This window comes from Lepus europaeus, chromosome 8 (assembly GCF_033115175.1).
Source record: "Lepus europaeus isolate LE1 chromosome 8, mLepTim1.pri, whole genome shotgun sequence".
In the NCBI taxonomy this organism is placed as follows: domain Eukaryota; kingdom Metazoa; phylum Chordata; class Mammalia; order Lagomorpha; family Leporidae; genus Lepus; species Lepus europaeus.
The window spans coordinates 19,642,580-19,658,094 of NC_084834.1; the positions used below are offsets into that span (position 1 = coordinate 19,642,580).

Below are 15,515 nucleotides of genomic sequence, written 5' to 3' on the forward strand. Positions count from 1 at the left end.
CAGAAATGAATCAAATTATAAGGTGAATGAAATGAATACTGGATGACTGTAAGGTTGGTTCAACAACAGAAAATATCCTAATGTGTTATGCTAAGCATCATTATTTTTCCTGTAAGCAACCTCCACAACCATGGAAAGAAAAACATTTCTATTTTTTATGAGGTGCCAGTTTGTGGTGTTTCGTTGTAGTAGCTCTTATGGACCGAAGCAGAAAGTTCTTATTGCATTTTGAGCTAATCTATCTTGACTGATTTAGTTAAACCATCAATAAATTAAAGGTGAAACTTGAAATCAACAACCCAATTGTCCTACTTAAAAGCCTTCAATAAAATTCAAAATCCATTCACAAAACAAAAATAACAATCAAAATTAAAAATCAACAAACATTGTTAACACAATTAAAGGAGCTGCCAAAAAAATTCAAACAGAATACTGATAGCAAAACATTACAAATATTATAACACCAAAGACACACAGGATGGGCTTATTTCATAAATATATACATTATATATTATATATATAACTACATATAAATATACAAGTTGTTTTCAAGCTCCTAGGCATGATAAAAAGTCAAAGAAATAAAGTTATGTATTATTATTGTTTTACAGGCGGAATTAGACAGAGAGAGACAGAGAGAAAGGTCTTCCTTCAGTTGGTTCACCCCCAAATGGCAGCTATGGCCACGCAGCGCGCCGATCCAAGGCCAGGAACCAGGTGCTTCCTCCTGGTCTCCCATGAGGGTGCAGGGTTCAAGCACCTGGGCCATCCTCCACTGCCTTCCTGGGCCAAGCCTGGAAGTGGATAGGCTGCACCTGGGTTAATGATAAAAATGTAATTTGTCTATGTCCTACATATGATTAAAACCAATATCTGGATTAATGTCAAGATTATAACTGGAATTGTTAAGATTGTAACTGGTATTGTCAAGATTATAATTGATACTAGTTTTGCATAGATTTTAGGTCAGCTTGACCCTGGTAACCACATATCCCCCCCCCCTTCCTAGCAACCATGAATTCCCCTCCTGATTTTGTGGTTTTTGCCTTTATAAACCCTGTTGCCTTGGGCTTCAGTGTGGAGAGTTCTTTAGGGCATGAGCCCACTCTCCCCCGCTGGCAATAAAGGACCATCAGATGTTATCAATGTGTGGAGCTCCTTTGTTTGCTCTCGCTCAGGTACAACAATTCTAAAATGCATGTAGCAAAGCCAATGCCTCATCACATAGGAAACATTCTTTACAGAATGTTAACCTTATTATAATGTTATAGTAGCTAAAAGTGTCTTATCAACAAAAGGATAAAGAAATATACTAGGGGCTGGTGCTGTGACACAGCGGTTAAAGTCCTGGCCTGAAGTGCTAGCATCCCATATGGGCACCGATTCCAGTCCCAGCTGCTCCTCTTCAGATCCAGCTGTCTGCTAAGGCCTGGGAAAGCAGTAGAGGATGGTCCAAGTCCTTGGGCCCCTGCACCTGTTTGGGAGACTCGGAGGAGGCTCCTGGCTCCTGCCTTCGTATCAGCCCAGCTCCAGCCATTGTGGCCATCTAGGGAGTGAACCAGTGGGTGGAGAGCCTCTCTCTCTGTCTCTCTCTCTCTCTCTGTAACTCTTTCAAATAAATAAAATAAATCTTTTTTTAAAAGAAGAAATATACTAGACAAAGGAATAAACATGGAAATATTTTGCTTATCAGTGATGATAATTCCATTATGATATATGACTACCATTCAGTGGCAGAACATACTTGTTTTTAAAATAGAACTTTGATTACTCATTATATTTATTAAAATAAATAGGTGCATATTTCATACCATAAAAATTCAGTTTAAGTTAAATCAAAGACTTCAATGTTAAAAAAAAGTTCACTAATTATATTAATTAATTGGAGTACTAGAAGAATGTCCTACACATGGTTAGTGCTCAATAAGTTATGTGAGCAAATGTGGGATTATATGAAATCAGGGAATGGAATGACTTTTTCTAACAATTATGTCTGGAATAAATCTTAAAGGAACAAATTGGTAAGTTCTGATAATTAAAAGCAAGAGTTTCAGTTTATTAAAATGCATCATTAAAAAGTACAAAAGCATAGCTATGAACCAAGAAGATATTTGCATCAAATATACATTAGAATATTAGTATTTAGGATATATAAAGAATATCTACAAATCAGTAAGAAAACATCAAACAAACAAACAAAATAAAAAAAGATAAGTAAAAATCATGAATAGGCATTCTGGTGAAGAGGCAATAGAATTCACCAGTAACATAACCAGGAGTGAAGATAGCTCCCCTGGGAATATGTTTTTAAGACAGGGGTGGAAATATGGATAGTTAACTTATTAATCATTATATTTCATTTACACTGTAAACATAAACATGTGCCCTTTTTTTAAATACCCCAGAAATTTATTTCATTTTTGATTGAATACATTTTATGCAGAAAGATTTGAATTGTTTTCACATGGAGGCACTGGCTTACAAAAGGCTGCAGGTTGGACACATCAGAAATGGAAATCACAAGCCCGATTTTAGGACTGTCTCAGATTAAATGTGTGTCTTTAGTGAAATCAGGCCACTTCCTTAAAAAAAAAGCTTGATCTGTTGGAGGTATTGTGTAAAACCAGCAGACATTTAGGAGGGTATTTCATGTTCTGGAAACTTTGAATACTCTGAAATTAAAAAAAAAAAATTCAGCGTTGAAGTTTTCAATACAAGAAAAGTTTCAGGTCGAGGGTTTGCAGCCAGGAAGGGCTGCTTTGTGGTCCTTAAATTGGACTGCTTCCCACAGAATTAATCTTCAACTTTGGCTTGCATTTCTTCCTCATCATCATCTCCATCGCCTTCTGCGTTTTCTCTCTGGAGTCTCTCCAGCTGCCTGTCAAGCTCAGTCATGTCTGTTTCTGTGACCACTTTGGGCTGCATACCCCTCTTTTCCTCAATTTTCTCTTTGATAACAGCTTTAGCTTGACTGAGGACAGAGAGAATTGTTTGCTCTAGGGTTGTTGCAGTCATTACATATCAAGGAGGAGCTATTGGATTAACTTTGATAGGCATGGTTTCCGTAGAACAATCTGAACCTGCTCTCAGGGCTTCTGTTAGAGCCTCAATACCTTCACAACCATAACAAGCCACTTCAGTATCTCCTCAAATTTTCACAGCCTGTGGAACCACAAGCCTGTTAATATTATTATAATGAGTACTTCCCGTTCATCTTCATTCAAATCCAAACTATCCAAAATAGATGGGTCTGCTACTGCGTGTTGGAGTGCTTCCTAGGCTCCGTATGTAGGACTCTTGCACTTATCATCAGAGACCCATGCAGGCCCTTGGAACAGGCTTTCCAGTTGCTCATCCTGGGTGTATTCTAACACCTCAGCAACATCGCTAAGAAAGCTAGTCACAGCTTTAAATTTTGAAACTCTTCTTTTGGACAAGTCAGTATGTCCCTTTCCTTTGTCCACTCTGATGACAACCAGACATTCATTCCCGCCAATATGGATGCATTTAATGGGATGGATGTGCCTTCTGGATAATTCACTGAGAAGGATCATGCCGTCAATGTTGTCTTCCAACAAATTGACGAAAGCCCCTAATTCAGCAATGATCCTACAGTCACCGTCACTACACCTTCCACCTCAGGAAATTTGTGTTGACAAAACCTGTAACTTAGACAGGCATTCTGAGGTATGCCTGTGAATCGCACACTGGACTCCTGCTTCGCACTCCAGTCAGAGTCATCAGACTTGATACAGGTGCACCAACCATGGAACCTCAGCGCATGCTTGGCTCAACTCCCAGCATGTGTATTTTTGTGTGTGTACAAATATATAATGTCTTGGGTATCTAAAACAGCATAGTTGGGGCCGGCGCTGTGGTATAGCTGGTAAAGCTGGAAAAGCTGCCACCTGCACTGTCAGAATCCCATGTGTGCGTCAGTTCAAGTCCTGGCTGCTCCACTTCCAATCCGACTCTCTGTTGTGGCCTCGGAAAGCAGAAGACCTGCACTGGTGTGGGAGACCCAGAGGAAGCTTTGGATCAGCTCAGCTCGGCTGTTGCGGCCAACTGGGAGAATGAACCATTGGATGGAAGACCTCTCTCTCTCTCTCTCTCTCTCTCTCTCTGCCTCTCCTTCTCTCTCTGTGTAACTCTGACTTTCAAATAAATAAATAAATCATTAAAAAAAATAAAATAGCATAGTGTAAAAGAGAGTAAAATGAAAATGCAATGACTGGGTAGGAACTCTAAAATATACTAATTGTGAATCAGTAATAATCACAATTTAAACAGCTATAGTTAAATTTATTAAGTGCTTTTTATATTTTCAGACATCAAAATTGTAATCTTACATAAATTTTATACACACCAACACAGGTATGTTAGGTAAGCTACCGCCCCTCTCTATTTAGTGGAGATTTCACTAGGTATACTCTGTCAAGCCACAAGTATAACTAGGAATAACTTCAGGAATACATATTGTTTCATCGTTTTAGAATCAAGATATAGAAAAACAAATGAAATGTTAGGTAATTTTGTTGATCATTACCACAGTGAATTTCAAAGATGTTGCTTCTACACATGATGTACTTATTAAACAGCCGTCTGTGGGACACACTGATGACCTGATTAAAAGTCATTAGACTCATGCTTCTCCTTCTGCCCTTCCTGACCCGTGGGTTTTGGCATTCACTCATTTACAACGGCACGGATTCTCATAATTCTCCACAAAAGTGTGGACGAACTCCCACAATTATGTGGAAGAATTATTCACAATCACCCATTCAATATAAAATGTCAGAATCAGAATCTTCAAAACAAGAATGAGGTCTCTAGGAGCTTACATTTAATTACACAGAAGAAGTACTCTAATTTTTAGCAGTATTAATAACAAGATATCATTATCCTGTCAACACTTCTTTTTCTAATGAATTTTGGTGGCAAAGATAAGAGGTTAAGATAGCTACTTCACTACAGTGTGTCTGCTTAACCAGAGCTTGTGATACTAAGGCACAAGCTTGGTGTCAAGGGTACGTAAGTTCACTCGGGGTTCTTTCCTGGGCTGTCTCACAAAGAGTTCAGTCAATTTCTTCCCCTTTCCATGGGTAGAAGCTTCTGCCTCTGTCACTCTGGCATGCTTTCTGTCTAAATCACATTTTAGTCTAGAGTTTAAGCCACATTTCTTTTCTCTGTTAACTTTCACACTTTATCATATACTATATATATACATATATACACACACACACACACACACATATATATATATGATGTGGAAAATGAAATTAAATTTACATTAGTGCAAAACAGTTGAAGCTTTGCATGCAGATGGTCTTCAAAAAGTTCATGGACGATGAAGATTATGAAAAAAAAGTTCATAGATTTCAATTTTTTTTGCACCAAAATAAGCTTACATTTTCACTCCTTTTTCTAGGAATGTTTCAGGGATCCTCACATGCAATATTGACACTTCTGCTTCCATATAGGATGCCCATTGCCAGCATTCTTAATTTGAGCCAAGTGTGCATTCAATATCGTGGATGCCACAGTCAGTTGTTAGGGCAGGATGAATTCATACTTCCTGCCTGCATGCACCATTCATAGCCCATCCAAGCCAGAATTATCATTTAGGAACCCTGGAAACTAGATATGTTGAAATCTTAAGTGAAATGTCTGTTTTTGCACAGCAGATGGCTGGATGGTTGTTACTACATATAAGTGGAAATAGCATACTGAATGGTCTATAAATAATTAGCACATTAAGCACTCTTCTGCCAAGTCCTGTACAAGCTTTTTATTCTAATGTGAAAGTAGACTTTGTTGCACGTTTTCTGCGATGAAGGCTAATTTAATAGTTACATGTACGGTGAAAGTAAGATGATTAGGACAGTCATTGCCACTGAGATACCCCTGCTTCCTGTGTTAGAGGAATGAGAGTCTTGCTTGTCTAAAACGATTGAATTCACAAGGTGGTTCTGTTAATTTCTTTGGACAAAATGATGAAATCCACAGGAATAGATAACAGGTGTTGTTCTCACATGATGACATCCTCAATGATAATCTGGTAGAGTGATTCAGTGGCCTCAAGTCAACGTCTAAACATTGCAAAATGATTAAAGACTCTCCTGTGAAATGTGGTGGTGAAAGGGAACACACAAAATCAGAAATGAGATGTTTAATCATAGCTGTAACTGCCTTCTTCAAATAAGAATTTTTTGTCTTTGACAAATCACAACAGAAGCTAAAATATTCATAAAAATGAATTAGACTTGAAATTGACCATTCCTCTGCTCCGATAATTAAGAATGTTACATCACTTATTCTGTAAATTGTAAAAGGCATTGGGAAAATCTCTTATCATTATTTGGAAATAGGGATTCTTTTACTATTTAAAAGTTAGTGCTTATAGTTAGAACTGCTTCCTAAGCAGAGTTTACTGTTCCTGCCATAGGCATTTATCATACACACAAATAGATACCAGCATGTGCATATTTTGTGTGTGTTTCTTCATGTGTATTCCATGCATTCCCAGTGTGTTGTTTAGAAAAGATCGAAAATGTGTAGGTGTAAGCTAATGAGCAAAACTCATTTAACTAAAATACAGTAAGCTTATAGCCATAGTGGTCAAACTTTTAAAGAAGAAAATCACTTTAAAATAAGGTTAAGTTGTAAGATGTATTTGCTTAGCGAACTGTGCAGTCACTAATTGCGTTAGTCTGTAATTTGACTGATCAGGAAATCCACCACTGGTTGTTCTTTTAATAGAAGAAATAAATTGATTAATGCTTTTGGAAGGAGGAAAGAAAATCAAAAGCAAAGCAGACACAAGAAGCACTGTGATTGCTCCTAGAGTGACCTTTTTGGTCTACAAAGATCTCCTTCATTTCATTATTGTTATTATTTTTTGCTAATGTTAATCATGTTAGATGGAGAGAAATTTAAGAATGAAGAATGACAAAGACAAGAAAATCAAGATTTGACCCCATTAGTGATTTTCTAGGGTAAGTAGCAATTGTCAAGATCCCTGATAGACCAAGGTAACCACCAAACCTTGCTTAGAGCTGGAGCTACATATGTAAGAAAATATTCTATAGTGCAGGTTAAAAAAGTGAGAAAGTATGCATTTGAATGTGGAAAAGCTGTACTCAATAGTGATTCTATTTAATTCACTTAACCTCTTCTATGCTTCTTTCCATGGTCACACCCACAGAACATTTGAATGTTCTTTTCATTCTTCCCCTAATAATTTTCTCCAACTGTACTACTTTCCCACCCTCTTTTTTTTTTTTGACAGGCAGAGTTAGACAGTGAAAGAGAGAAACAGAGAGAAAGGTCTTCCTTCTGTTGGTTCACCCCAAAATGGCCACTACAGCCAGCGTGCTGCACCAGTCCGAAGCCAGGAGCCAGGTGCTTCCTCCTGGTCTCCCATGCGGGTGCAGGGCCCAGGCATTTGGGCCATCCTTCACTGCCTTCACCAGCCACAGTAGAGAGCTGGACTGGAAGAGGAGCAACCGGGACAGAAACTGTTCCCCAAATGGGACTAGAACCCGGGGTGCTGGCGCCGCAGGCAGAGGATTAGCCTAGTGAGACGCGGCACTGGCCTCCCACCTCTCTTAAAGAACTTTTTTTGCACACCATCCTGTTCCAATAACAATTGTATATTGAGGTCATTCCTCACTATTTTTTAATAGTGGACATTTCTTCTCATTTAAAAATGTTACTTTTATTTTTATTTTAATTTTATTTGTTATTTTAATTTTATTTGAAAAGCACAAAGCAAAAAGACTGAGAAGCAAACACACACACACACACACAGATCTTCCATCTTCTGGTTCACTCCCTAAATGCCTGCTATAGCCAGAAATTCACCACATGGATGCCAGTAGCATAGAATTCAATCCAGGTCTCCAAAGTTGGGGGAAGGGACCCAAGCACTTGAGCCACAACCTGCTGCCTCCCAGGGTTCATATTAGGACACTGGATGGAAAGTGGAAGAACCAGGACTCAAATATCTGATAGAATGCCCCTAGTGGTGCCTTAATCAATATGCTCAATGCCTACTCCAATAGTTGCTTCTGAATTAATAATTGTGCTCTGGGGCTGGGGCTGTGGCATAATGCTGCTATGTCCCAGCTGCTGTAGTTCTGATCCTGTTCCCTACTAATGTACCTGGAAAAGCAACAGAAGATAGCCCAAGTATTTGGGTCTCTGTACCCAAGTGGGAAATCCGGAAGAAGCTCTGGCCCTGACCATTGTGGCCATTTGGGGAATGAACCAGCAAGCAGATGGAAGATCTCTCTTTCTGTCTCCCTCTCTCTCTGTAACTGACTTTCAAGTAAATTAAATAAATCTTTAAAAAATTGTGCTGTAATTCCTGGGGAATCCACTATAATCAAGAAAGGATCTATACCTGGAGTGCCTGCACAGGATGAGAACATTGGTAAGAGTTGCTTTGTTAGGGAGTTGTACAGCCTTATCCCTAGCACAGAGTGGGTTTGTTAGCCTGAAAAGCACATTGAAAACGTTCTTCATGTGTAAAGTATCGTTATGAGCATAGAGCAAAAGAAAAAGTTAGTTAGTCTGTCTTCCCAGTCAGTGCCATTATACCATATCCATTAGAACCTCTTGTGGAAGGAAGACACACAGAGCAGCCATATGCCTTGTGCAATACGCTTGTGAGTGGAAAACTGGCTTCACAAGGACTTGGTGCCTCTTCCTGTCCTGAAGCAGGGGATGCTTCTAGTAATAACTAAAACCCGTCAGTTAACTCATGCTTCATGGTGAAATCTAAAACAGATCTTTGTTAGAAATAAAAACAGGAATAGGAAAGACAGGAGGAAGAAGGGTGGCAGGATGGGCTGAACAGAGGGTGGGGTGGAAAGAATCACTATGTTTCTAAATTTGTAAATAGGAGGTGCATGAAGTTGTATACCTTAAATAAAAGATTTCTAGGTTAAAAAAAGAAATTAATAATAACCCATGATAAACAATAATAAAAAAATATGAGAGAGGAAGAGAACACAATTTTCTAGGAAAAAAAGTAATACTAACATGATACCAGATACTAAAAGTTTGTCTATTCACTGTGAAAAGGAGTATATAGTGATAATAAATAAATTTGATATTTCAGAGAATTGAGGATATGAAAACTTAAAGTCCTGTTTCATAATATGTAAAATGTAAATATAATTAATGTTGGGATATTAACATTTATGTAATAAGTTATAATGAAAATTGTTTGGAATGAAATGACAAAATAGACGTTCTTAAATGTCAGTCATTATTTGCATGTTAATTAAGTGCACTCACTTTGGAGTCAGATTCCCTGATTTGCATCTTGACTCTGCCAGTTATTTACTTTGTGATCTTCAGAGGTTATATAACTACTCTATATCTCATTCTCCTCTTCTGAAAAACAGGGAACATATTAATTACTTAATTCATGGCAACTTTAAAAATATTTGAATAATATTTGTACACATTAACGGCGAGCTCTGAGGCTGGTACTGTGGCACAGTGAGTTAAAGTCCCAGCCTGCAGCACCAGCCTCCCATATGGGAGCCCATTCAAGTCCTGGCTGTTCCATTTCTGATCCAACTACCTGCTGATGTGCCTGGAAAGTCCTTGGGCTCCTGCACCTACATGGAAGACCTGGAGGAAGTGCCTGGCTCCTGGCTTTGGATCGGCTCAGCTCTGGGCTCAGATCAGCCGTTGAGAACATTTGAGCAGTGAACCAATGGATGGAAAATCTCCCTTTCTTTATATCTCTACCTCTCTCTGTAGCTCTTTCAAATACATAAAATAAATCTTTTTTAAAAAGGGTAAGCTCTATTATTAAAATTATATAAATGATCACTATTATTATTTACCATAGCATAATGAAATTGTTACCTGAATAATACTGATTATTCACCATGTTTCATTTCCTTGTTGCTCTTAAAATTGTTTATTGATCTCACATCGCTTCTGGGTAATGTTATGCTCTCAAGCTTGCCATGAGAAGAAACTCATAAGCCAAAGGCACCTTCCAGGTCCGAATGATCCAGCCATGATATTTCTTTTTAAAATTTATTTTTATTTATTTGAAAGGCAGAGAGAGAGAGAGAGAGAGAAATCTTTCATCCACTCATTCACTTCCCCAAAAGTCCACAACAAGCAGGGCTGGGGCAAGCTGAAACCAGGAGCCCCGAGCTCAGTCCTGTTCTCCCACATGGATTTCAGAGACTCAAGTACTGGATCCTCTATTTCTGCCTCCTGCTGTGTGCGCCAGCAGGATGCTGGAATTGGAAGTGGCGCCAGCACTCAAACCCTGTCACTCCAGGAAGGAATGTGGGCAATTAATGTGACATTTCAACCAGCAAGTCAAACACCAACTCCAGTCCTTGTCTTTCTTGCTCTAAATACTTCGTCATCTTCTTTTCTCTCCTTGGTGTCCATTTTCCACCATTGCTATCTTTCTTTACCTATCCTCATCATAAAAACATCTATGGCACTTTCCTAAGAATTATTTATTTATTTACTTATTTAAAAACCAGAATGATAGAAAGATAAAGAGATATCTGGTTTACTCCACAAATGCCAGCAACAGCCTGGACTGTGCCAGACTGAAACTGGGAGTCAGAAACTCCATCGAGGTTTCCCATGTGGACCTGAGTACTTGGGGTACCATCTGTTGCCTCCCAGGAGCATCAACAGTAAGCTAGATAGAAGATAGAAACAGAGGTGGAACCTAATCCCAGATGATCTGATATGGGATATGGACATCCCAAGTGCTGAATTAACCCACTGTACCATGGTTCTCATCCCTCTGTTGTACTTTCTCTTTTTTAAAATATTATGTAAGTTAAATAAGTTTCATGTATTTCATACATACAGATTTATGATAATAAATACATACATAATAAATCATACATAATGATACTTCCCACCTACCCTCCCTCTCACACACCAACTCTTCTTCATCCTCCCTCTCCTATTCCCCTCTTAATTTTTATAAATATTTATTTTCATTTTGCTTAATGATAATATAGTTAAGCCTACACTGAGTGAAAGAGTTCAAAAATTAGTATGAAAAAAAAAATTGTTCCTCAACAAAAGAGACAAGGATTATAAACAATAATCAAATCTCAAAATGTCCATTTCACTCCAATGCATTACATTTTAGGTACACTATTAGTTACCTGGATCAAGGATACAATATCTGTCTTTTTTGGGCTTGGCTTATTTCACTAAGTACAATGGTTTCCAATTGTGTCCATTTTGTTGCAAAAAAAAAAAAAAACAGGATTTCATTTTTTCATTTTTTGTTTTTTACAACTCAGTAGTACCCATTACTGTATATCTACCGTAGTTTCTTTATCCAATCAACAGTTGATGGACATCTTGATTGATACCATATTTTAGCTATTGTGAATTGTGCTGCAATGAACACAGGGGTACAGAGAACTCTTTCATGTCCTGATTTCTTTGTGTTTGTGTAAATTCCCAGGAGTGGGACAGCTGGATCGTATGGTAGTTCTTGTATTCAGATTTCTGAAGTATCTCCAAACTGTCTTCCACAGTGGCTGCGCCAGTTTGCATTTCCATCAAGAGTGGATTAGGGTACTTCTTCCCCTACATCCTCACCAGCATTTGTTGTTTGTTGATTTCTGTGTGAAAGCATTCTAACAGGGTTGAGGAGAAACCTCACTGTGGTTGTCATTTTCACTGTCCTAATGGCCAGTGATCCTGAACATTTTTTCTGGTGTCTGCTGGCCATTTGAATTTCCTCTTTTGAAAAATCCCTGTTCTAGTCAATTGCCCACTTATTAACCCTTTCTTACCATTTTTCAGGATCATTTCTTTGTTAGACTGGATCTTCCATTAGAATGTAAGTAACCTGTGGATAGGCATTACTGTATTTTACATTCTTAGGCACTCTGAACCTAACCCAATCGCTTAACTTTATAGATGGTCAACAAATTTTTGACACAAATATTTAGGATCATCAACTGAAGGAAGGGCACTGGAACAAAACCCTAGCTGGTTTTTTTGTTTGTTTGTTTGTTTGTTTTTAGAAAGATACTTTTTCATGTCTAGACCAGTTGTTCTCAAGTTTGACTTCATAGTGGAAAGCACCAGATAAGATTTTTAAGACATACCAATGTTTCAGATGCACCATTTTAATCATTAGAATTCCTTAGCAGTGTGGCCCTTACATAAACACTTTTGTATCATTCCAATTTTAGTATGTGCTGTCGAAGTGAGCACCTTACATAAACACTTTTAAAAGATCTTGGGTGATTTTATGAGAACCCTGGTCTGAAATAGTATTTTTCCAATATTCAGTTAAAAAGAATATTTGTAAAAAACATAAAATTCTTTAAATCTAAATCCCTACTCTTGTGGGGTAGCATTGAGAAATTTGAACTCATTTTTAACAAGCCTATGATGCTTTAGATGCTATTAACTAATTTCTCATTAGTTCACTGTGGGCTGATTGCTCTACAGCCATTGGGAGTTGCTTTATGTTTCCTCCAGATGACCTAGATGAGGTGAGTACAACTGTGTCTGCAAGGCTTTCTGTAGTTGCAGAATCAGCTTGTTAAGATGTCAGTTCTTAAATTTCCTAACTTCCATTTGGGTCATGGTTTAAAAAAAATCCTAGTTGAATATAAATTTGAACATTTATGTAAAATTTTCCTCTCTTGAATTTTTTATGTACATTCAAAATTCCCAATTAAGATTTTCTTAACTGGAAGTTCTAACATGTTTTCCAAGTTCATATTTCAGCTTTTAAAAATTATTCCTTGTTGTTTAGAGTTTCAGTTTTCATTTAAATGATCACCAAATGTGTTACATTTGATTATATCCTTTCTATTAATGAGAATAAGAACAGTACAGGTAAATACAGAATTTTCTACCCATAGTTTCATGTTTAATAAGAGTGAAAATCAGAAAAGTCAGATCATTAATTATGTTTATGATAAAGTAATATTTTGTAATATAAATATTGACATCGTAACAGAATTCATTTTTAGTTCCTGAGGTTTAAAAACATTAATATCATAGATCTGGTTTTTAGTTTAAATGGTATACTTATTTTTAAAAGGTAATTTTCCACCTGAATTTTTTTTAAAGATTTTATTTATTTTATTTGAGAGGTAGAGTTACAGACAGTGAGAGGCAGAGACAGAGAGAAAGGTCTTGCTTCCGTTGGTTCACTCCCCAAATGGCCGCAATGGCCGGAACTGTACAGATCCAAAGCCAGGAGCCAGGTGCTTCTTCCTGGTCTCCCATGCGAGTGCAGGGGCCCAAGGACTTGGGCCATCTTCTACTGCTCTCCCAGGCCACAGCAAAGAGCTGGATTGGAAGTGAAGCAACCGGGACTAGAGCTGACACCCATATGGAATGCCAGCGCCGCAGGTGGAGGATTAACCCACTGCACCACGGCACTGGCCCCCACCTGAATATTTTTATAAAAAACTATTGCTAGTACATAAATCACAGAATTTTAGCCTAATGTCATTACTATTTATATAAAGCTTACATACCCCAGAAATCAAATCAATGGACCTAATTGAGCAACTTGCATCGCCTTTGTACTTACAACCTGCTCATTTATTTATAGGTAAGTTTCCCAATTGTTTACAGATTCAATTCCAATGTTGAACCTAAATTCACATTTTAGCATTTGACTAAATTTTAAGGGATTGTGAGTTAGAACATGAATTGCAACCATCTATACTATGTTATAAAAATGAAGTTTTGTAAAAGTAAACAAGAAAAACCTTCTAAAATTAAAAGATAAAGTGACTACAGGACCAAATGTCTTTAGAAAACTGGAAAAACTGTAGTAAATGAAATTGTAAATGATTGTCACTAGCTACAGGTTTAAAACTGAAGACTTACTTCCAGTGTAGATACCACTTTTGTCAAGTGTCTGTTGGCCATTTGAATTTCCTCTATTGAAAAATACCTGTTCAGGTCCTTTACCATTTTTTTAAAAGATTTATTTATTTGAAAGGAAGTTACAGATAGGTAGAGGCGGGGGGGGGGGGGTCTTCCATCCCCAACTGGCCACAATGGCCGCAGCTGTGCCTATCCGAAGCCAGGAGCCAGGAGCTTCTTGTGGGTCCCCCACACGGGTACAGGCACCCAAGGACTTGGACCATCTCCTACTGCTTTCCCAGGCCATAGCAGAGAGCTGGATTAGAAGTGGAGCAGCCAGGACTTGAACCAGTACCCATATGGGATGCTGGCACTGCAGGCAGCAGCTTTAACCCAATGCATCACAGCACTGGCGCCTGTCGATTTCTTAACCATTTCTTACCATTGTTTCCAGATCATCTTTTTGTTAAATTGAATCTTCAATTAGAATGTAAGTAACTTGTGGAATAGGGATTGCTGTATTTCACATTCTTATGCACTCCGAACCTAGCCCAATCACTTTGTAGGTGATTGATAAATTTGTGACATATGGATATTTAGGATCATCAACTGAAAGAAGGGCACACTTTGTTTATGTAAGATTAAAGCAGAAGCCGAGGAGAAGGAAAGGAGAAAGGGATTTCATGCACCTGATGTGTCAACCATTGAATAAGTTACTCTTTAAAAAAAATTGTCTTTGGCATTTGAGAGCCACTGCTTTAATTGGAGAATAACAGCCAGGTTGCCAAATGCACTCTGAGCAGACAGCATGAACGTAGCAGGTCTACTCACAGTTTTCTTCAGCTCACACTGTATAGTCTCCAAAAGAAAAGTGTCAGTAAGGACTGATTTGAGATATGATAAACATTACTTGAATATAATAATTCACCATTCTGTGACAATTAATTTGAAATAAATTTTCTTTGCTACAATAATTTTAGATAATTTTTGTATATAATTTTTACATTTAACTGTTGATGATGGAGAACCTACATACATTTTACTAAGAAATTCTGTAATTTGTGCTTGGTACAACTCATATTTCAGGACTTCCTAACTGAACTAGGAAAATTGGTAGTTTAACTAAGGTATGCCTGCAGTGTTCTCAAAATATAATACCAATTCAATCCCCTGGGGCATACGGGATAAATGTAGATTCTGGTTGACCATTCTGGGATATGGATGAGAGCCTGCAGATCTGAGAGCTCAAGGTATGTCACCACTGCAATGCCAGGCACTATACTTTGAGCAGCAAGTCAACTCCCGCCAGATTTGCAATTGCCTAGATTTGTCAATGCTAAGGGCTTCACTGCAGAAATGAGGAAGTCTTTTTTAAGATGGTAAACTTGTTGCTAAGCACACAACATTTTAATTTTGTATACATCCATTTACATCCATTCTTGGTACCCCTTTTCAAAAATGTGAATGCTCCAAAATCTAAGAGCATTACCTTCAGAAAGCATCTTTAGAAAATCTTAGAAATGATAGAGAAAAGAGGAGGCCATTACTCTGCATATAATTGATTAACTGGTGTCGTGTCAAAAATAGCTGTTTCAGTTAATCTTGAGCATAATATAATAGCATTCTTTTTAATGTTTTTTTAAAGATTTATT

At 37.8% G+C, this 15,515-nt stretch overlaps 1 pseudogene; it reads right to left on the reverse strand.

Moving 5' to 3' along the window:
* Positions 1–2,793: 2,793 nt before the first annotated feature.
* LOC133765230 (eukaryotic translation initiation factor 2 subunit 1-like) overlaps positions 2,794–15,515 on the reverse strand; it is a 35,762-nt pseudogene continuing 23,040 nt past the window's right edge.